Genomic DNA, 24,022 nt, shown 5'->3' on the forward strand with positions numbered 1-24,022 from the left:
CTCTCTGGGAGAAAGAAGGGAGAAGGAAAAAGATAGTCTACCATGATGGAAGAGTATATCAGCTGTCCACTCTGTGTGTCCTCCACCACACTCACAATATATCCCTTCTATGCCTGGCATGATAAAGCTACAGTTTCCCTGTCAGGGGAGTTCTAGAACACATACACAAAGAATTCTATCTGGCTGTCTTTTAAATACCCAGAAATCTGATACAAAGTGCTGGCTAATACAGAAGTCTAACAAGAATGCAGAATCATACAGAAACCTAATAATTTGTACTGAGTAGTACAGAAATCTAAGAAGGAGGACAGAATAAGCATTATAAGCTGTTGGAGGGGAAATTACAGTGAACTGCAGAGTCAGGGAAGGTTTCACAGAGGAAGAGGAAGAGGAAGAGGAAACTTATTCTTGAAGAACAATCAGGAATTTTATAAAGAGAAAGCAAGGGAATTTCAGGTTAGAGAGAATGTAAGAGTTTCTTAAGAACCAGTGTGTGGAAGCATCAAATTGAATGATTCTGTTAGGAAACTGAATGCTTGGTGCAACACTTCAACTTCCATATGCCATTCCCACTTCACCCATGACTACCAGGAGCCTCTTAATAAGAGAATTCCACTGGAGGCTGGTAGATTGGATGAGGTTTATCTGCACATTCCGAAAAGCCTCTTATGAAATTTTCTGATGGAGAAAAGTTGACTGGATGAAAGTATGATTAAGTAAATTTATACCTGTTCAATCACTGACCAAAGTTATACTCATCTCTTGCCACTAAATCTACCACTGCTCCTGTTTTCCCCATTTCCATGGTCATTCTCCCAGGGGAAATGGTAAAGCAGTCTTTAAAAAAAGGTCACTGCACACCCAGACTAGAGTACTTCTGGAGTGTCCTATGGTATGACTTATCCTGGTAGAATTACTTGTCCATAAAGACAAGCTTTCTGGACAAGCTTTCTCCAGGACCCACATGTAGGCCAGGAAAAAACATGGTTCATCTAGTACATGGTGGGACCCTTATATTTTCCAGTTCTAAAGTACTGACACCTTTTATTCAAACTGTCATATGGGAAAGCTAGACTACTTAAATAAATTATTGTTTACATTTAAACCAACTCATGTGGTAAGAATGAATTCAAGTGCCAATACCACATATAATATTGTTGCCATTGAAAAAATGTATCATATTATATTTTCCTAATACTTATGACTAACACAATCATAGTGATTGACCTGCATCTAACATACTATATAAAATATTTGCAAGTGAGTAGACAAAAGAAAAGATAGAAAAGAGATGACTGGTTATAGCAAGAAATGAATGGTGGGAGAGTTCATTACAATTCATTAAAATACAAATAAAAATAACCTTTTTTTGAAAGGCAATGTATCTACTGAAAAATTACATTTAAAAAGTTAATTAAAACATTAAAGAATGATCCAGAAAATTGAACATCATGGATTAAAAAATACCAAATCAGCTGAGTCCAGAATATAACATTTAAAGTGCAAAAGCATCTTTTATTTAACATTGCTTTGAAAGGTTGAGATTCACTTTCCTGGTAGATCTTGGAGAATAACAAGTCTGACCTGGAAGTCAAAGTTGGAAGATTTAAGTACTCTCAAATCCCTGTTCTACTTAGCATCTTAGGGTTTCTGGTTGAGTAGATGGGAGATACATTTTCACAAATCACGGAAGTGTATGTTATCTGTGGATGCGGAAGGAGAGCCCTTGGCAACATGAGGCCACCACCAGGCTCTAATCTGTCAGGTTGAGGAGGTTGTTTGTGACAGAACCTGACAATTTCTTTATGCATTTCTTCCCAAATGGGACAATGTTCATTTAAAAGTCTGTATTTTATTTTCCCAAAGCTCTTAAGGTAGTAGTAATAATTCCATCCTAAAATAAAGTTGCCACTATGTTAGCAGGGGCTTTGAATTGACTTTTTCCCTCATTCTTCTGGTACAGAAGCCTTGTTGCAGAGTTAATGAAGAGGCTCAATATTCTGAATAAACTAGAAGACCATGAGAGAAGATGCCCTTAAAATAGCTTAAGGAAGCTCGTATTGTTGTCAGCTGCTGATGGTGCACAGGACTCACTGTAATGTAGAGGGTAGCGCTGGAGGGTGGCAAGGCAGCCACTTGTTTCAAAGCAAGACTTAGGAGAGAATGTGAATGATAAAACAAAAGGGAAGCATACCACTGAAAAGAGTTTTCATCACATTTGTCATACTGGCCCCCTCATGGCTTTGCCTGAGTTCAAGGGTCTATATATGTGGACTTGCTAGATAATCAGGAAAAAAGCAATCTACTAACCAGCCATAAGTCCAAATTCTCTCAAGATTTTTATGTACTCATCAACCCCAATGGACAACAAAGTCTAAGGCAATGCTTTAAGGTGGAAAAAAAGTCTAATTAAAATGACTCTTGAAAAAAAATTCCTTAAGTTGCCTCTTATGCCATCTTTCAACAGATGGTAATACCATCTTTATATCATCTTTCACTGGACTTCTACTTAAAGGATCATGTTTTATAAAGTTTTAAATTTTTGTCTCTTTTTAATTTTTGTCTCTTTTGTCCCTTTTTAAATTTTTGTCTCTGAAACACAAATCAGCTCATATTATGCAATGCATCTGGAAACTAAGTCCAAAAGTGACCAAGGGAAGAATGGATTCACATCTCTCATCTCAGCTCATCTGACATTACTCATTGAGTAGAAAGATGGGCAAATCTGCCTCACTATTTAAAGGCTGTCTCCTTTCTTTCTTTTGCTTCCCTCTTCCTAACATATATCATTGAATTCATGTAAACTAAATACCCTTGAGAATCAACTCTATAGTTCATGGATATCTCCTCACCCAAGAACCTAAGTGAGAGCTAGAAATAAAAGATAGGGTCTGGGCATTGAGACAGACAAATTGGCTTCTGGAAAGTGCCTTGTTGCTGACTTTCTTTCTAAATATGTGCCCCAGATTCTGGCTCTTAGTTACCACACTTTCCCCTTTGATGATACCTCCTCCTATCTTTAAGTGTTCTTTACACAATCTTGGATGAAACTTTTGTTCCCAAAGACCTTGATTAGGAAGGAAACACAGGCTTATGGGAAAGGGACATGGGAAATCTCAAACAGACACATCTTTATTGCAACCCTCTGGATCTGTGGGAGAGAGAACAAGGCCCAGAAGGATTAGCTCTGAATTTGTTCCAACTCGAAGCTTTCCATCACTGCCTTCTCTCCAAGTGCCCCACTAAGGCCAACATTTTAATCTTTCAAGCGCTCTCCCTCCTTCCTCCCCCCCTGTTTATTCACCTTTTCCATTGCCTTGTCTCATTTTCTCATTCTTTCTGATTACCCCACTCTCAAACACTCATATCCCCCCATGTATCATCTTTCTGTTGGAGCCTGTACTAGTGGCCTCTTTCCAAGAGCAGCAGGTTTGAATCAGCTCCAGTTTAAAATGAAAGCAGGGGATGGGGGTGGGGATGGAGTCAGGCCAGGAGGGGATATCAGCTCTCAGAGCACAGCCTCCCCCAAGCCTCCCAGCTCCTTTCTCTCTCTCTCTCTCTCTCTCTCTCTCTCTCCCCCCTCAATCTCTACCTTCACCTCTCCTCCTCCCCCATCCAATCTGTTCATGTACAGGTATGTATAAGAGAACACCTAATAATCCCTTGCAGGCAAAACCGGTGATCTCCACCCAATCAGGCAGCTGGTTTCCATTAGATGTTCCAAGCCCTATAAATATTCTCTTTTCTCACTCATCTTTTATTATTTTTCCTTTCTCTTTCTCATATTCCCTATCTCTGGATTCCCTCCTGGAAGGAGTCCTAAATTATGAAGGGAGGACATGCCAAGCTTTGCATTAACCATCTTGTCATGCCCCAGGTCTCTGGCATAGCAAAACCCAGAAATGATGGCTTCTTGTTTGTCCAGTTTGCTGATCCATGAGCAGGAGGTTGAAACCCTCCTGGGAGAGCAGAAGGTTGAGCTCTGCTTGAGCTTGAGAATACTGCTGGAGTCATGTCATCTACATGCTCTCAGTTGTGCCTCTGACTGAAACTTTGGCTCCTCTGTCAAGGTTGTCTTGTGCTTGACAGTGGATGGTATACAGTGTCTAGGGCACAGTGCTTGAAAGCAACATCCTGAGGTTCATATCCCAGCCCCTTAGTACACAGGCCATGAAAAGACAGGCAAGTTAAATAACTTCTCTCATTTATAAAATTGTGCCAATAACACTGAGCTCCAAGGACTGTTAGGAGAATGAAAATGAAATAACTGATATCTTCAAATTCTGCACTTAAAAGACACTGGTTCTCTCTTCTTGCCACTTCCCAAGGATTCACTGTAGAAAAAGCTACCCTCCTCTACCACCTTCTATAGTAACCAACAGTAATCTGAGAAGAAATAATCCCTGAATACCTAAAGCCTGAGTTGGGAGATACAAAATGTTTGCGTCTTCATAAATGTTTGCTCTCTAAGATAAAGAAAGAGTCAGAGAAATAGTGAATGTAAAACCCCTAAATTAGAGCAATGTTTACAATGGTTACTGCTTCCTATAAACCAGACAGCAAGAAACTATGTCATTGTTGAGTCAGTGACCCCTAGAGCAAAAGTTTTCTCCAAAGGTGGGAGGGAGTAAGTGTGGGACCCAGGCACCTCACTCTAAGCCAGGGCAGCTAAAAATGCAGCCTTCAGGCTCAGACCCTCACAGAGTCTGAGTCCAGGCTCCACCTCTTCCTAGCTGTGGGGCATGAACAAGTTATTGAGCTTGCTGTGCTCACAATAGTACTCACAACAGTACTGACTTTGTATGTAGCAAAGATTGAATTAGCTAATTAGTTCGCTGATCTCCCAAGGTGCCTGACAAGACAGGTACACAGTAGATGGAGCATCCATCCCATCTGGTAAATCAGTCCTCATTTCTATAATCTTGCTCCTCCAACAAGGCCATTCCCAAATCTATCCATGTATAAATAATCCAGAGGGATTTGGCCCTACCCCCTCTGTGTGCTCCTCAGAGTCCAGCCACTTTGGTAGTTCTAGATAAATTTTAATTCTCACTGTTGAACAAGTTTTGGAAAATCCTTAACTGGCCTTCCTATGAGGAACTTGAATAGGACATAAACCATAGGTGTCAGGGGTGCCTCTTCTGAGTCTCCACCACCTCCACTCACCAACTCCATGTCTTTCCAGAGACCAGAGCCTTTATTTGGGAGGGCAGCTCATAATAAACAACAGAGACCACTAGCTAAATAGCCAAAAGTCTTCAGAACACTTTAGGAGGACAGTGGTAATGGGTCTGCCCACATTGCCTGTCTCGGCCAGAGGGTGAGTGGAGATTACTTCCCTCCCAGCTCAGAGTCAGGTATAGCACAGAATCCCATGGTCTTAAGTCCACAGAATTGAATCTCCTCACCTCTGAACACAAGCCAATCCATACTAATGGGAAGTTGATAAGATGTTTTTTATCTTTAGCTAATTTCCTTGATCTCTAAGGCAGCTTGATCTTACACTGTGAGTAAGCTAGAACTGGTTCTGTCACTTCCTCACTAAGACCTTGGACAAATTGCTTAACCCCTCTGCACATTCATTCATTCATCTACAAAATATGATTCACAAACCTTACACCTTGCAGGTAGATCTCAGCTGACTTCAGCCATGGCTACTCATTTGTGTGACTATTAATTTCTTTCATTTTGCTACAATTTAATTCCCTTCCTCTTATTCTATCCTTGGTGCAGTCAGAAAGCAGCTGATCACCATCATCCCTATATATAACTACCTTCCAAAGACCTGAAACAATTAATAAATCATTCTTCAGCCTCTGAACTTCAGGATAAACAATACCCATTTCTTTAATCTTCCTCCCAAGATCCTGTTTGAGAATCTTGAATAATTTCATTTTTGCCTTATGGTCTATCAATAAATTATTAAGATCTCAGATTTTAGTGCCTAATCATGAAATACATTGTTTTAATAAGGGCCCAAAAAAAATGTTGGCTGTGGTGAACATAAAATTAAATTTTATGTACATATAATATATATACATAAAATACATATATATGTGTATATGCATATGCACACATATATAATTTTATCTCTCTATATCTAAATAGACAGAGCTAGATTGGGGGGAGGTACTAATAGGCATCCAAGCTGAACATGAATTAGATGAATTGACAGTAAATATTATACTTTTCAAATATGAAATAGAGAAGCAAGGTCAGTGTTTGTTCCTTTAAGAAGGCAGCCCACAACTTCTTCGTTAAACTTTGCCCCAGTTGCCGAGGGAGGAGGAAAAGAAAGAACTAGCAAAAGAAAATCTGAAGGAAATAATTAAAGTGAGGAGAAAAGCTTTTAAGAAAAGAGACGTTTTCTGCCCTCTGGACCTTCCTTCCTCCGTTCCCTTCTCCCGTGGTGACAGTGAAGCTAATATAAGTCTGTGTTCAGCCAGGCCCCTGCTGAGCAGGACTGGGGCAGAACAGGAAATCACCACTCAGAAAATAAATGTCCTGTCCCAGAGTCTTTTGTTAATGAGTCTGGGGCATAATAAATCAAGGTGACCCAGTCTCAAGAAACACAAGCCTGTTTAAAAAAAAAAAACCCAAAACCCCAAGCCCCAGAGGTGAAGAGGAGAAGGGAGAGAAGGGACCGCAGGGAGTCCTTATAAATCACACCCAGATGAAACTAATGCAGATGTTTTCCACTTTCAGACCCACTCAAGAGACAGAGAGTAGAGGCATGTGGACGTGAAGGCGGGGGTGGGGGGGTGCTAGCTGTCTGGACCTGGAGACAGGAGACAGCCAGTCCGGTGGACAGGGGCCATCCTCACACTCGCTGTCTCGGGGATTTTAGGGGTACAGGTCTGCAGGTTCTTTCTCAGCATTCTTCTAGCTGTCCAGCCCACTGGCTTTTCCCTCTTGTCCTGGGCCTTCCTCTGATCAGGATGGTGGGAGTGTCTAAGTGGACGGACAGTCAAAATCCCTTGGAGGAAAGAAAGTAAGTGTAAGTGACAAGGGTAAGTGACAATCCTGATTAAGAGGGTCACAGGAAGCAACAAATGTAAAAGGGTTTTGAAAAATATAACATATAAATAAGTAGTGGTAAAGATGGTGGTTGAAATTGGGTTCATCTGGGTAAAAACTTTTTAAAAAAGTAGTTGTGTCAAATGTGCATCCCAGCTTCTCATAGAGGCAGGCTCTATAAAAAGAAAGGGGTGGGGTGGTTGGGGAAATTATGGGAGGGTCTTAGCTTACCAAGTAAACTGCAAATTCTCTGAAGGCGGAATTTAACAACAAAATAGAAAGTGTCTATTAGAAATAAACATGCAGTAGAGAAATGGCGACTTCCCATGAGATTCGATGTGAAACTCAGTAACATGCAGAGGGCTTTCACACAGAGCCCCAAGAGATGGGCCATTGGTGTCGAGGTCTTTATTTCACAAATGAGGCCAAGGAATAAAAACAAAAGGCATTTATAATGTACTTCACAGTTTGTAAAGTCTTTGCATAGGTTTGCATAGGTTATTTCATTTTGATACACCTGTTTAGTAAGTTGAACAGGTGGTTCTTCCTTTGCTACAGATGAGGAAACCAAGAGGGAGAAATGAGAAAAACTTCTTCAGGTCATGCAGCTAATGCGTGGAGGAACCCATGTCCACCCATACTCCAGCTCTTGAATCTGGCTGTAGTTCTATCTATTCAACCAGTGCTGTTTGCCAGGCTCTACAATGAGCATGAAGCTGATTGGGAAAAGTTGGTGAAAAGGGGGAAGATAAACTTTGGCCAAGGTAGATAACGGTTTAGTGTTTAGTGGTAGCTAGAAGGTAGATGGCTGGACATGAGAAAATTTGCTGAAGAGTTTTTCACCATCCCCCCCATCATATAAAGTCTGTCATTCAGCCATTTTCCTCCCTTCATATGTTAGACCTCTTCTGATCACTACTACTTGTCATTATTTCAAAAGAAGTGACATCACACAACTACTTTTTTAAAAAGTTTTTACCCAGATGAACCCAATTTCAACCACCATCTTTACCACTACTTATTTATATGTTATATTTTTCAAAACCCTTTTACATTTGTTGCTTCCTGTGACCCTCTTAATCAGGATTGTCACTTACCCTTGTCACTTACACTTACTTCTTCAAGGGTAAGTAAGACCAGTGTAACTTAGCCATGGGACAATTTCACTGATAAGTGAAGATCTTTCCCCCAGCCCAGATGCCTCCAAAACAAACACAAGTAGCCAGATATGCCTTTTTTGCCTGGTTCTTCATATAATCTGTTATGCAGTGAGAGTTGTTACCATCTTGCTCCAGGATTCTTTGTAGACTTCCTATACCAACTCTGTTTTCTCTTAAAATCAAATAATGAGTGAGTATTATGTTCTCATGCAAATATCTGGAAGACCTGGGTAAGCTCATCCCCCTTGTCAATTCCTGCCTCTGTGGGGCAAAAGCATGGAATGCTTGGCCATTAGGTCCCTCTAACCCTGCTGTTCTACAGTCCGCAACGATCTGTAGAAGAACAGAGAAGAATAAGGAGAAGAATAGAGTCCTTTTCATTTAATAAGAACTGGAAAAGGCAGAAATAGAAGTGGAGACTATATTTCATAAGGAAGTCAGACTTTGTGGCATAGGTTGGGAGACTGGCAACTGAGTTTTAAAAATTTGTTATATTTTAAACATAAAATTCTCAAATATAATATGTATGTTACTTTTGTTCTTTTCTGAATTTTTGTTCTTTTCTTGATTTTATATAGCTGCCATCAGGTCATACATATTATTTTTTGTTTTAATTAATGTTGTTTTGCATATGCTTTCAGTATATTACAAAGTGTGTCATCTTCTCATCTTTTTAATGGATTAGAGCATTCCATCCTGTCATACCAGAGGTTTCTTATCTACTCCCAAATGGTGGGACATTTGGAATATGTTCAGTATTTTTCCTTTTATTAATAGGTCTGACATAACTTTTCCTCTAAACGATTTCTTTTGGATATTCATACTAAAAAGGAATAGCCAATAAGCCGGGTGATGTGATCAGTTAACAAAAGATCCAATCAGTTTCTACTGGGTCATCGGTAGTTAATGAGCATTTATGTTTCCTCATAATCACATCTACATTGTATATAATAATTTTTATTTTTAATAACTTAAATATGTCTAATGTTTCTTCTAACATCTATGAAACTAGATTTGAATTTCATTCACTATTACTGAGGCTGATAATTTCTCTATATTTTGAGTAATTTACTGTATTTTCTTCAAGGTGAATAGTTAACTTGTGTCTTTTGACCTCATGTCTAATGTTTTTTGAAAAACATATTAAGGATTATATAGGTCAAATTCTTAAGCACTATTAGTAATATGGATACCCAATGTGAATATGTTCATCATCAGAAGGTGGAGATTTTCCTCTGTTTTGTTCACCAAAGTATTTCAAGCACCCAAAATAATACTAGGCCCATGAAATGAAATACAGTAGATGCTCAGCACTTAATTAATGAGTAAGCAAATAAATCATCGCATAATATTTATAAGATATCCACAATACGTTCAGATAAATATGAGCGGCTCAATTTTGCCCCAGAGAATGAGAAGAAAGTAAGGTCTGAATAGGGAAGGTGGGGGCATTCTCACTTCAAAATGTGAAAAGGTCTTACAAGGTGAAGCGGCAACGTAAGAAGCTGCTACATAAGAATCTGCTGAAGAGTTCTTTCAGATAATGATGTGACATTGCCAAAACATAGCACAGGTATTCTTATCTGCCCTTCTCATCACTGTGCTCATTAACATGTCAGACAAAATTCAATATTATCACAATATGAATTTAATTCAGGCAACAAACATTTTCTCAGGTCTTACTGTTAGATGCAGGCACTGCACTAGACCCAGGATACATGCTAGTACAAAACACAAACCCTGTAGATGCATGCAATGGGTTAAGAAAAAGGAATGAATTACTGATACACTAAGATGTGAATAAATCTCAAAAACATACTAAGTGGAAGACATTACATGCAAAATAATAGGTATTGTAACATTCTGTTTATATATGAAAAGTCCTGAAAAGACAAATCTACGGAGTTAGAGAGTAGATGAATAGTAGCCTAGGACTGGGGAAGGGGTCATTTTCAAGCAGACATGAGGGATCTCTTTGGAATGACGGATTTGTTCTAATACAAGATTGCAGTGATGATTGCACAACTGTAAAGTTGCTGAAAAAACACTGAATTGGACAATTAAAGTGAGTGGATATTTTGGTATTTAAATTATACCTCAGTAAAATTGTTTTTAAAAAAAAAAAATTGGCAACCCTGACCTGCGCATTGTCAAAACAAAGCAAAACATAGTCCCCAGAGCATCAGACAATTAGAACACTGTCAGTTAAAAGCTGCCATTGGGGTGAGCCCAGAGGGCTATGAGAACACTCAGGCGCCTAACCCAATCCTGGAACTCAAGGGAAATTTCCCAGAGGAGATGATGTCTGGCTGGAGAAATTATTCCAGGCCAAGTAAATGCGGGGCAGGAGAGTTGCAAAGGCACCACAAAAGTCAGTTTCAACAGAATTTATGTCATGGGAAGAGTGATGAAGCCAATGTCTACCTTGATTTGAATTTAGTAGGTTTCAGAGGAAATTAAATAACAACAGCAAAAATGCTTTGTAGATTGATTGTAACTACCATCTATAAAGCCCCTTGTCATTAGTTAATGGTTTACAATCCTACAAAGTGGGATTACAGATAAAGAAACTGAGGCAGGGCCTCCCCGGTGGCACAACGGTTCAGTGCTGGACTGCGAAGCTGCCCGCAGCCTCTGCAGCACCGGTTTGATCCCCAGCCAGCGGCGAGGGTCCCACATGGCACGTAGACCTCTCCTGCCATGGCCACTGCTCCCCTCAGCAGTGTACTTCATTGGTCTGCCTGTTCTGCTCCCCACTCTGGCTCTGGTGAATTCTCTCAGCCTCCCGCGCTTCTGACTGTACCCAGTGCTTGTATAAATAAATAAATAAATCTTTTTTTTTTTTTAAAAAGAAACTGAGGCAGAAATTAAGCTATGTTACTTGCTGGGGTCACTTCCCTAATACAAACAACAGAGCCAGAATCCAGACATTGACCTGAGTCTGACATCCATGCTTTTTCTCAATCCACTATCTCCTTTTACCACTACACAAAGATGTGACTCTAACAAGTGTGGAATTAATATCCTTTGCTGAGTGGAAGGATGTAGATTTTGCTCAGCTGCTCCAAAGAGTTCATAAAACCCATCTGCAAAGAGTTTAGCAAATGCATTTTGACAGGGTTTCAGAGCCACAGCCTTTGTAATTTATCACTGTCCCTAGCATACTGCTCTGTATAAAACAGGCAGCATTTGAAATGTGCTGTTCTCTATTTAACTTTGGATGTGCAAGTAAAATCCAATAATGTTGGCTTGAGATAAGTTGAACAACACTGACTTCCTGAATAGCTAGGAAATTGTGAAAGAAATCCAGTCTGTAACACATAGCCCTAATCCAAAAATCCTCATTAAATGCCTTTCATTAATAATGTTAGATGATCACATAAAGCATTTATAATGAGAAGACAGAAATATGTAAAAAAAAAAAAAAGTTACCAGCCCTAGGCTACTATTCACACAAACAGAAATATGATTGCTTTTTAAAAATGCATTTAGTTTCTCTTTCAGATATTTTGGGAAATGCTCCTTTCCCTCACCTTTGGTCCAAGTGTATCTGCCCCTTATGGGAAACTGTGAGTCTGCTTGGGTGAGGCAAAGACACACATTCTTCTCTTGAAAGAACAGACTTGCATTCCTATGAGTAAAATAAATTAAGCCCAGTTTCTCTGTCCATTAATTATGTGGAATAAACAACCTTCCCCTGATCGGAGAGAGGCACAGGAGACCAGCACAAATTTCCTCCTCAGACTCAGGGGAAGGACCATTTAACCATGTAGGAGAACGCCTGGGGTCAGGGAGGACTTGTAGGATTGGAAGAGGTTAAGCTGTGCAGCCAGATGTTTGTAAGAAACCCACTGATGGAGCCAATCCCATGATACAAGCCACAGAGGACTGCATTTGATGGGGAGGGGGTTGGACAGGTAGCTAGAATTGCAGACGAACAACAGAGTGACAAGGAATTTGCATCCATTTCTGCCTCTCAGGAATATCTCAGTCATCAACTCTGAAGACAGCTTATGGAGTCTAGGGAATGCTCCCACTTATGCTGTTTTAGTCATGGTCTTAGAATATTCAGGAACATCAGCTCAGAGGGAGAGAGGTGGCAAGCAGAAAGTAATTCATGGCCTCTGCTGGACTACGGTCAGGATGAACTTACTGGAATCTGCAAACATCACCACTGAGAATCCACAGATATGTGGATTCAGAGAAGTTTCAGAGTTGGAAGCGTGCTTGTGTGTTTGGTCTTTACACATTTGTGACCCCAATATTGTTAATCAGTGTCCCCATCTCCTTTACTAAGAGAGCCTAGCACTGGTCTGCAGCAGTATTCTCAGTTAAACTACTCAACTTCACAGACTCCACTGCAGCTACAGGAGGCATGTGATCCACTTCTGGCCAATGAGTTGTAAGCATATTGGATCTTGCTGCATGGGGTTTTGGTGCCTCTTCAGCCTCTTGTCATTTGTTCTCTTGCTTCCATTTCAGTTGGGAGTGTGAAGCTCCAACATATATTCTTCCTCAAGAGAAAGCCCCCGGTGGCTAAGCCAAAAAGCAGAAATACTGGAGCAGCCTCAAGTCTTAATGATTCCCGGCAAACACTGCACTAACTCTGGCCTGCCACCTGGGCATTTTTTTATTATGTGATTCATATCTTGTTTAAGCCACTGTTTGTTGAGTCTTTGTTGCATGCGGCCAAACATAATCCCCAATTGATAGTAATCTGAATTGAATTAAATTCAGCAGTATCCACCTGTGACATGCTAAGCTGGTTAGAAAATGCAAAAATAAGAAAGATAAAAACTACTACTCTCAAAAAGTTCTCAGTCTAGTACAGGAGAGAACTAGATAAGCAAAGTTTTATAGTATAATAATAAGCTCAACTTGGGGAGCTTGTTTAAAGTACGAGGGGAACAAATTCATCATCAATACTAACAATGAAGGAAAATATACTAGAATGAATTATATGGGAATGTGGATTATTCTCACACAATGGAATATATGTGTATTTGTATACAAATATAGGTATTTGTATACAAATATAGGTAAATGGTAAACCCAGTGAATATCTAGGTTCAACTTAATTCACAGAATTACCAAATCACAAAGTCACAGTTATTTTATTCTCCTGTAAGTACCACTTTACAGTTGTTTATTTTCTCTGTTGGGGTCAAAGGACCTCCATGTTCCTTAAGTACATTTTTCAAACCTTTCTCAGTTTCTTATGCACAGGAGAAACCCCATGAAGTACATAGAAAAATAAACTCAGTCCCTACCAGCAACAGTAACAAAGGACTATTTGGTCTGACACCCACCCTGAGGTGAATGTCAAAGGACAGTCAGTGTATTTTCACCCAATGCAGCGACCACTGCAGCTGCCTCTGCAGCCTCTGCCTACTGGGCTTTGTGGTTCTGCCATCCTCTGTGTGTCCCGTTCCCCAGGCTGTCTCTGGCCTCAAACTCTGCCATCTTTCCAGTCTCCTCAGTGCTATCTGTCCCTCCCACTTTCTCACACTCACCACCTCACTCTCCCTCATGTCGTCATGAATTGAGAATAATACATTTTATTATTTTTTTAGAGATATATTTATTTATACATACAAGAGCTGGGGTACAGGCCAGAGAAGCAGGGGGTGAGAGGACTCACCAGAGACAGAGTGGGGAACAGAACACGCAGACTGACTGAAATACACTGCTGAGGGGAGCAGTGGGCAAGACTGGAGATGTCTGCTTCGCCATGTGGGTTGCTTCCTGGTCGGCGGGGGATCGAACTCATGCTGCAGAGGCTATGGACTGCTTCATAGCGCGGTGCTTAATCCCTTGCACCACCAGGGAGGCCCAAGAATAATACATTTTAAAGGCAACATTTGCTGCATTTATTGAAAAGATTTTTATCCAAGATTTTAATTTTTAAGTTGATGATTGTATTTAATTATCTCCCTGTCATCCACCACCTATTTCCCTTGCCCAGGGCAACCAACATTACCAGTTTTTTGTGTGTATCCTCGTAGAGCAATATTATAAACAAATACTTACACCTATTCCCCCAGTTTGTTCTACAAAAAAGATGACAAACATTCATACTGTTTTGTACCTTTTTTTTCAAATATCTTTTTTTCATATATCTTTAAAATCTTTTACTTTCGTACATAAAAAGATATTCTCATTCTTTTTTAAGCTAAAAAATGTTTCCTTCAAAAAATATATTACAATTTAGCTAGCCCCCTATTGATGGATATTAAAGTTGTTTCCAACCTTTTATTATTTAAAATAATGATGTGATGATTGGCATGGCCCAGGCATATCTTATAGATGAAAATATATCTCCGGACAAATTCCTAGAAGGCAGTCGGATGGTATGAAGATTTATGACTATAATAAATATTGTCAAATTTCCCTTAATATATTATTTCACACCTCCACTTACAATATATGGAGGTGCCCTCATCAACTCAACATCAAACATTTTGAACTTTTTCAACTTGATAGATGTAAAAAGGCCTGAGAGTATATGTTTAGTTATTTTAATTATGTATGAAATCTATTGTACATAGTATGAAACATTTTTTATATTCTTTTCCATTAAATATCTCTTTGTAAACTTCATCCTTTCATCTGTTGGGTTGGTAGGTGATTATTGATATTTTCCAAGTTCTTTATTTATGAGAGAAGTTAACTTTTGTCTGTGATATAAATATATATGTCATGTGTCTTTGATACTGCTTGTCAAGGATTTTTACCTTGTTGAGATGTGTAGTTTATAGGTAGTCAAATTTATTACTCTTTTCACTTCTGCTCAGCCAACAAGTATGCTTGTTGATTCATTGACTCTCCTCCCCCAGCCATGTACTGGGAGATTGTTTTAGCTGTAATAATTTTGCTATACTGCCCATGACAGAATCTTTATCTTTGAGGGCAAACAATAACACTACAATTTTATAGATAGGCAGCATCTAGATGTCCAGCAGAAGATAGACAGACATTAAAAATTTCTAGTATTTATATGCACATATCATCAAAGTATTTTGGCATCCTCATTTCACACACAGAGCTCCAGACAAATGGATAGAATGGATATCAGAATAAGTCCAAGTTCTCTTGTCTGGCAACATAACCAGAAACAGTATTTGAGTCCAGAATCTTACTCTCCCTCCCATTATCTTTGATTCACAATTATTTTCTAACTTGTACTAGTCATATAAGCAGAAAAAATTATTGATTGATATTTAATATAATGTATGATTAATTGGTAATAACTCTTCTTCTACCAAAAGGTCTTGCTAAGTACAAAACAAATCTTAGAAATAAGAATGGGAGAAGATATTTAAAATTATCCATCAGATGAGGAGTTAATATCCAAAATATATAAAGAACTTGTACAACTCAAAAAAAAAACCAAAAAAACCACAAACAACCCAAACAAAATGTTGGCAGACAACCTGAATAGACACTTCTCCAAAGAGGACGTACGCATGCCTTAAGGTGTGTGGGAAAATGCTCAACATGAATTATTATTAGGGAAATTCAAATCAAAACCACTGTGAGATATCAGTCTGTTCTGCTGGACCCTAAGAAGCTCCACCATTTTATTTTACCCAAGAGCCTCTGGTGATTGAGGCTAACATCCACCATGCACAACCTGATGGCAGCAAAGCTTCTGATCACTCTTTCAAGTTTAGAACCTTGTGTAAGCAGGACATTGTCTCAAAATATCCTTAAAAATGAGAAAATTGAAGGATAAATCCTTAGAGCTTGAGTGGAAGTCAAACCTTGGAAGTCAAGATGCTCTTGAGTAAAATTTGGGTTGAAAGTGTCCAGCTTCTCTGGTTTTCTACTGTTGAAGGACACAAGGAGAGGCTGTTGGTTCTGAAAACTCGCATATTGGGAATCGACCCTCCTGACTGGTAAGGCTGTCAGACTGCCAATCCTGGAGAAAGACATTTTTCCTACTTCAAGTACCTATCTGGAATTTTTGCCTCTGTGGAGAAGGGGGCTGGGACCCTGGCACTGGAAGGCTGTGACCAGGGACAGAAGAGGAAGGATGCTTCCAGCTTGTCATCACTGCCTCATAACAAGTACGTCTGAGCTTGGCCCCTCTCAGGACTGGCTCTTCCAAATCTCTCCTTAGACCAGGCCTCTGCTTAACAGGAGAAGGGCACCAGCTACATTCATTTTCTTACACCTGACAAAGTACCTGTGACCCTTCACTGGCTTCTTCCTTATTTAGGAAGTGTGACATCCCCTTAATTCCCCAAACAGTTAAAAAAAATGAGCTTTGTTAGAGAGTTTATAGGCTCAATCAGAAAAAAACCCTCACTCCTCATAAGATTCAACTACATTAGCGTATATACACACAGATGGAACCCAGACTCCAGAAACTGATTTCTTTCTCAGGTGTTCCCAAAGCCTTAGAAAATGCAGATGGTTTTATTGTTGTCTGCACATTTTGTTTTGTTTTTTACAATAAAGTTTCTGAACACTAATACATACACATATACACATATACACAAAAATCATTAAAATATTGCTAAAGACTATTTAATGACCTAGAAAGATTCATATGAAGTAGTATTTTCAGTAGTATTCCATGTTTGTGTTCTACATATAGGTAAATATGCATAGACATATCCAACATCCAAAGTGGTGGTACTATAGGTGATTTTCATTTTCATCTTTTTAATGTGTATTTTCAAATTTAAAATATGTTCTTAAACATCCTTATATCCCAACCACCTGGATATAATGCCAGAAAATTATAGTCTCACAATGCAGTCCTCCTATCTATAAGCCAGGGCCTTCTGGACCCTGCAACAAATTTCCTTTGAAATAGAGCATGTACCATGTAGTAAACATTCCTGCACTGAACCCCAGACTCACTGACTCATCAACTTCCATTTGTTAGGTGCCCACATGTGGCTTAGAATCCTTCACAGGCAGGACCACAGAACTGAGAGAGATTTCAGACGATCCTGCCCAATTGCCCACACAAGACACAGCTCTACTTGCTTTATCCTGACTGGGGCTGGTCCAGCCTCCACTTAGTCAGGTTCCAGGATGGGAACACAAGGCAGGGAGACCAGTCATGGGTGGATAATGGCCTTAGTGAAGAGGGTCCACCTTATAGAGGGGAAGGATCTGTCCCCTTGCAACTCCCACCCTTGGATCCATGACACCACATAGCTGTTAGAATTCATTTCTTAGAGTCTAAAAGGGGTCTTATCTGAAGAATTACAGCCCATGTTGTTCTGTTTTAAGAGACCCTTTAAGTTCATCTGAGTTTCTTTCATACTACCTGGTACCACTCAAGCACTTACTCTACTTTGTTTCTCTCTTTTTATGTCTGAGGTTTCCGCCTCTCCTCGGTGAAACATCATACACTTATTTCTCCCCACTCTGTCCTGACCACCTTTCCAGCGCTGAGCCCCCTGCTCTTTTATCTCCTGCTCTATAGATAACAGGCTTTCTTGCCTCTCCCCTCATAGAGCTATTGCCCTTTTTCTTTCCTCTTCAGAACTTGTTATTCTCTCTTTCCTTTTCAGGGTCATATTTAAAAGGTTAGAGGCATATGCTGTAATACCCCTCTAAATGTGAATCAAAATTCAAAAAGTGCCTACCTATAAAACAAGTTTATGGGTTTTCCTCCCAGGTTTCATAATGATGATTATGTCAGTGCCATTTTTTATTGTGATAAATGCATTTAACATAAATGTTACCATCTTAAGGTATATAATTCAATGTATGAAGTATTGATTTCTAATACTGTGCAACCATCACCATCATCTAATTCCAAAACTTTTTCATCACCCCACATAGAAACCCCATGCCCATTAAGTAATCATTCCCTACCCCCCCCCATATACACACCCCTCTAGCAACAACACTGTTTTGTCACTATGGATTTATCATTTCTGGATATTTCATATAAATGAAATCATACAAAATGTGGCCTTTTGTGTCTGGCTTCTTTAACTTAACTGAGTGTTTTCAAGTTTCATTTTTGTTGCAGCATGTATCAGTACTTCACTCCTTTTTATGGCTGAATAAAATTCCACTGTATGACTGACTGTACCACCTTTTCTTATCTATTCATCAGCTGATGGACATTTGTGGTGTCCCTATCTTTTAGTGATTGTGAATAGCACTGCTGTAGAATATTGGTGTACTACTATTTGACTACAAATGTTTTTTTTTTTTTTGATGTAATAATTTTTTTCCTCCAAAACACAGGCTTGTTTGTTTCTTGCTAGGGCCAGGGATAGGTTTGTCACTGATTTACTAATGACCTAGGCAAAGTTCAGCCTGCCCACTGGTAAGCCCAATCTTTGCCTATTATTGTGAATTGTGATGATCTCCTTACCTCTCTCTCTTCTGTGTCTTCCTTGCACAAATTTGCATATATGTGTGAGCTCTCTACCACTAAAATAATTTTGAATTCATACTAACAAGTTGATTTCCTCCATCTTACAGAGGTGATTTCTTTTTAAAATCAGTACAGTGAATGTGTCCAATTCAGAAAAGACTTGGATGTCAAGTCTCAGCTTCCCCTAACCAGGCCCCTTTCGAACCCATTCCAGGAAAGCTGGCTCCAGGAGCTCAAGCCAGGAGAATCCCTTCCTCGGGCTCAGATCATGAAGCCAAGGTGTGTCTGGGCCCCTCAACTCTGTCAGGCTTGGAACTTGAGCCTTCAAGTTCCTGCTGACTGCTGACTGCTGTCAGAGTTTAGTGCTCCCTGCCAAACCTTGGGGGCTACAGAAAAGGGGAGAGACGCATCAGATTACTGCCTATGGAAAGGCCAGGGGGGCGGGGGTGCAAGCTGCCCTGTCTGACATTCCCCATGCACAGTGTCCCTGTGAGCAACCACAGACACCATCAGCTTTAGGGATCCATCTCAAAATACTGTCAGTCTGATTATCTTCTTTCCTCTCAGGTACACAGATGCCATTATTCCTCTCCCTTTGCCTCCCCCACTCTGTTCCTGGGTCTGCCTAGACATCCCCTGCTTTCCTACTGTTTCTCTGATAATTTTCCTCAAAAGGCTCTCTAGTTCTCTCCTGTCCTTTGATTCCCCACCTCACCCCACCCCCACACACCCTCCTTTCATCCTCCAAACCTTCTCCCTCCACTCCCTGCCTCCCTGCCTTTCTTGGTATGTCTTTCGAATCTGTTTCCTTTGACACTGGTCCCAGGCCCACTGCCAAGTTTCAGACCCATTAGTGAGGGGCCTTGCTGACTGAAACACAAATCAAGACTGATCCGGGTACAATTAGCAGCTGCTCGCACCTCATCTGGAAAGCATTAGCCAGCACTGAGCAGAGGGAGGGAAATATTGATGCCAAACAGAATGGATCTCCTATTTTGGAACATGAGAGAATCCTGTCCCAGTAGACATATAAGTGAAAATAAGATATACAAAGAAGTCCCCTGATGTTATCTGACTTTGGGTATCCTTTCAGAATCTAGGTAAGAGATACAGGTTCCTCTATAACAGTTCAGGTATATGATTATCCTCCATTTAATCCACATCTTGTAACACTTGTCTCATCCGAGAGTCCTCTACTTTCTCACTGTATGTTGTGTTACCTTGACACTGCTTTTAGAAATCTAATGTGCATCATGAACCACCTGGCATTGAGTGAAACTGCAGATTTTGATTCACTAATACCTAGGGAGGACCTGAGATTCTGCATTTATAACAAGCAGGTAATGGACCATACTTTAGCTAAGGACTAGGACAAGATAACTCATGAAATTTGGTCTAGTGCCTTCTAGAGACTTTCTAGAAGTCTAGAGACTCTTTTCACTACCCTGTCCTTCTTTTCACCACTCACAATTACAGCTAAGGATAAATGATGTAATCTGTTATTTCATGCCTAATGTCCCAGCTTAAATGCAAGCTTCCCAAGGTCATCCCTGTGTTCCCATTCTGGCCCTGGTGTATTGCATGAAGTGTTCACTCAATAAACATTTCACAAGTGAGTAGGCAAGCTCAATCCTCAAGGCCTATCAAAAATGTCTCCCCTTTCAGAGAACCTTGCTAGTTCGCACTCTATCTGTACTGCTTTGTGACATTTGGTAATTTTCAATGTATTATAGCTTTCAGCTAGATCATTGGCTGCTTGAAACTGGAACTTTTCTGAGTCTCTGAACTTTTTTATGCCCTTCCTCCTCCATCCCTACATCCATCTTAGTACTGCCTGGCTCTAGGAGGTATTTAGCATCAGTTGATTGGTTGAGTGACCCTAGAATGAGGCCAAGTTCTTTAGACCTGTTATGATGCCCCAGGGGTAGCTGAACTTTGGCTTGGACCAAAGCCAAGGTTTGACATTCCAGTGGAAAAAAATCCTTTACTATGGCCTCACACATTTGTGGGGTAGGAAGGCTAAGACACTATGTGTTATGAAACCAAAAGATGTAACATTGTGATGTTTCCACAGCAATTCTAAATCTGCCAGTCCAAAGGGTCACGACCATTATCTCACTCCTGTTCCTGCCATGAAAACGATTGCTGTGCTGCTTGGTTTTCCTTGCCAGGGTGGGAGATATTCTCTTCCAGGATTAGGAGAGTCATTTATCTTGGAAATACAGAAAATGCTCACGGTTTTCTGTCATAGGTAGGAAAACCTGGTTTTGTGTGGTATTCATCAAATGCCTAACTATTTTTCCAACATTTGGGCTTCAGGAAACCCACCTGCCTTCCCCCTTAAAACACGTGTGTATTCTAAGGGGCATGTAATGCATATGCTTTTGATTTACTTATCCTTAAATCATGAAAATATTGTTATGCAAGACCTGTTTGATGTTTCAGAAACTTTATGAGCATTATTTAGTTTTAAAACCTTGCTTTCAGGATAAAAAACAGGAAGTTGTGTTTTCCCAAAAACACATTGCCTTTAGCACAAAAAGTTTGAGGGCCTTTCCAAAAACCCTCATTTTGCAGGGCTCAAGGGTTTCAGAGCCAGCACAGTCCAAGCTTACATCCCTTCTCTTCAGTGAATCAAAGCATAGCTGGAAGCCCAGGCTTGGCAGGCTGTGCTGCCACACTCGAATCTATGACCCTTCAATACCCAGTGGTGACAAAGCTTAATCTGTCTGGAGACTCCCAGGCATATTTTACAACCAATATCCCAGATGCATATTCACTGTTTATTACTGCAAAATGCCAGCTGCGACCTGATTATCTTCATAAGTAGCTAAGACATAAATCCCAGGGTGTTAGAGACAACTTTTGAAGTTTGAAAGTACCTGGCAAAGAAAATTCACCAGAATGTGGCTCAAAAATGTAGTTCTCTGAGATAGATTTTCAATGATCTGATTGATCTCCAGGTGGGGCATGAGACAGGGAATGTAAGATGGCCTATGTTATCTGTGAAGGCCTTGTCCAATACTGGCCCTGAAAACTGAGAGCCACCACTTTAGTCTTTGGGTTCTGATTCACTTACAGGTGAAATGGGAGGGCGGGTGAATATCCAAGCAATGCTGTTGTACAAACACACACATTCACTCATGCACACATGCACACACTTATAATATTTGTATATAAGTGTCCTGTGTAAACAGAATGAATGAGTGAGCAATCGAATATAAGAGTCTAGGTCCTCCCCTGGTGGCGCAGCGGCTGAGCACTGGGCTGCGAAGCTGCCTGCAGCCTCTGCAGTGCTGGTTTGATCCCTGGCTGCTGGCAAGGGTCCCACATGGCACGACAGACCTCTCCTGCCACGCCCGCTGCTCCCCTCAGCAGTGTATTTCATCAGTCTGCTTGTTCTGTTCCCCGCTCTGGCTCTGGTGCATTCTCTCACCCTCCCGTGCTCTGACTGTACCCAGTGCTTGTATAATAAATAAATAAATCTTTAAAAAAAAATAAGAGTATAATGAAGGAAAAAGTACAGCATACCTAACACAAGGAAGTTCAGTGAATAGTTGTTGAATGAAGAGTGACTATGTGTTGCAGAGAATTGGTAGTAGGAAATCTGGATCCACAACTGTCAACTCTCAAATAAAAGGCTCACTTGTCCCAATGTGGGGACATAACAGTTTGCAGTAATAGCGGCCTAAGCAAACAGTAAGAAGCAGAAGCATAAGGAGGCCTGTGTTCCTCAGGCCACCTGGCCATCCTCTCCATTGTCTTCCTTCCTCTGTGACCTTGGAGCCCAGCCTAAATGGAGCAGAGCCAAGCCTGGGGAATGAGTCCCCCAGGAATAATATTCAGCATCTGAGTTAATCATCCAGATATCACTGAGGGCCTACCATCTGTCAAGATTGGCACATCCATGTCAGAACCAAAATGCTGGCTACAATGTAGTCCCCACCCTCAGAGAGTGCACAGTCTGGTAAGGATGTGTGGCCAGCTTCCTTCCTGCCTGTCCAAGATTCAAGGAAGTGCAAATGAAATTGACAGGACAGAAGGAGAGATGAGCAAGAGATGAAATCAACAGCACTAAGCACTGAGCCAATGTGAGGGCAAAGGAAAGGCAGCACTAGGAGCATTGTTAAAGTTTTAAGTATCTGTGTCTCAGAGGATGGTGATGATACCAGCAAAAATGGAAATGACAGAGGAGAAAAACAGTTGAGGATGAAGATGCCAGGCCAGTTTGGAACCTACTTGCTGAGTCTGGTGGTATATCTCTATAAAATGGCATGGGGTTGGGGTGGCTTTCTTTGTTCATTTTGGGAGACAAGAATGGCTACCTAGAAAGTTCAACACATGCAGGAAGAAAAAGGAGAGGAGAGCGAAGTGAGAAGGCATGAGAACGGTTGTTGAAGGGGCTCCACTTTTCACTAGTGTGGATCAGAGTCCACAGAAATTGTTCAATTCTGTCTGTCTGAGCATGCCCAGATGAGATCTAGTATATGGCTGTATATCACTTCAATCTTTCCGAGTATTCTCAAGGTGAAAAAAAAAGAGTAATCTCACACCCCACTAAACTGGGTCAGATGTGTGTGCTTCCGTGGGTAGTGGTGAATGACATATGGAAAACTGTGTTCTAAAATGTCTGACTCCAGCACTTAAATTCCATACACACATGGAAGGAATTGAGATAGCAAACTTACAAATATTCTGCCCACACTGTGTAATATGGCGTGCTGGTGCATTTTGGAAATGAAAGAGCAACATGTAGGAAAACCTCTGCAAAATTAACATGGTTACCTCGAATGTGGACTAAATTCTTTGCAAGATTTTGGTATCTTTGACTTGGCCAATTCCACCAAATCCTGAACCATAGACTCTTAATGCTGGCTATCTAGAAGTGAAATCTGTCTAGAATGCTTTGGAAAATTCATTGCTTTGAATGCTCCTGATAACAAAGTGTTTAACCCTTTAAATGCCCAAACTTTACTTACTTCAACAATTTTAAATGAAATATTTTCCCAAAGGCATACACCTTTTCTTAACTTCTTAAATTTGAGCTTAATTTCACTTGAGGAATTCCTATTACAAACAAATGCTATGCTAACAGAAATCCCAGACTTCCTTGAGAAATTAGCTCATGCAAATATTAGTGAAATCCAAATAAGTTCTGTAGTCTATTCAATGTTATTTTGCCAAAGTTAATTTCCTCACTTTGATAATGGACTTTATTTCTATAAGATGATATCATTGCGGAAGCTTGGAGAGGGTACATTGGAACTATCTTTGCAGCTTCTTATGAGCCTAAAATCATTCAAAATAAAAGGTTGTTTTTTTTTTTAAGTACCCTTAGATCAAGGACTCTGCTTTAGTTATCTTCCTTCCAATAGAGGAAGAAAAGGATGGAGAGAGGGTGAGGGAGGGAGAAATGGAGGGAGGGACTTAAGACCTTTAGAGATCTATAAAATCATATGGGGGAGTGTGTAGTATCAGAAATAGGAAGGCT

This window comes from Talpa europaea, assembly GCF_964194135.1.
Source record: "Talpa europaea genome assembly, chromosome: 4".
NCBI lineage: Eukaryota > Metazoa > Chordata > Mammalia > Eulipotyphla > Talpidae > Talpa > Talpa europaea.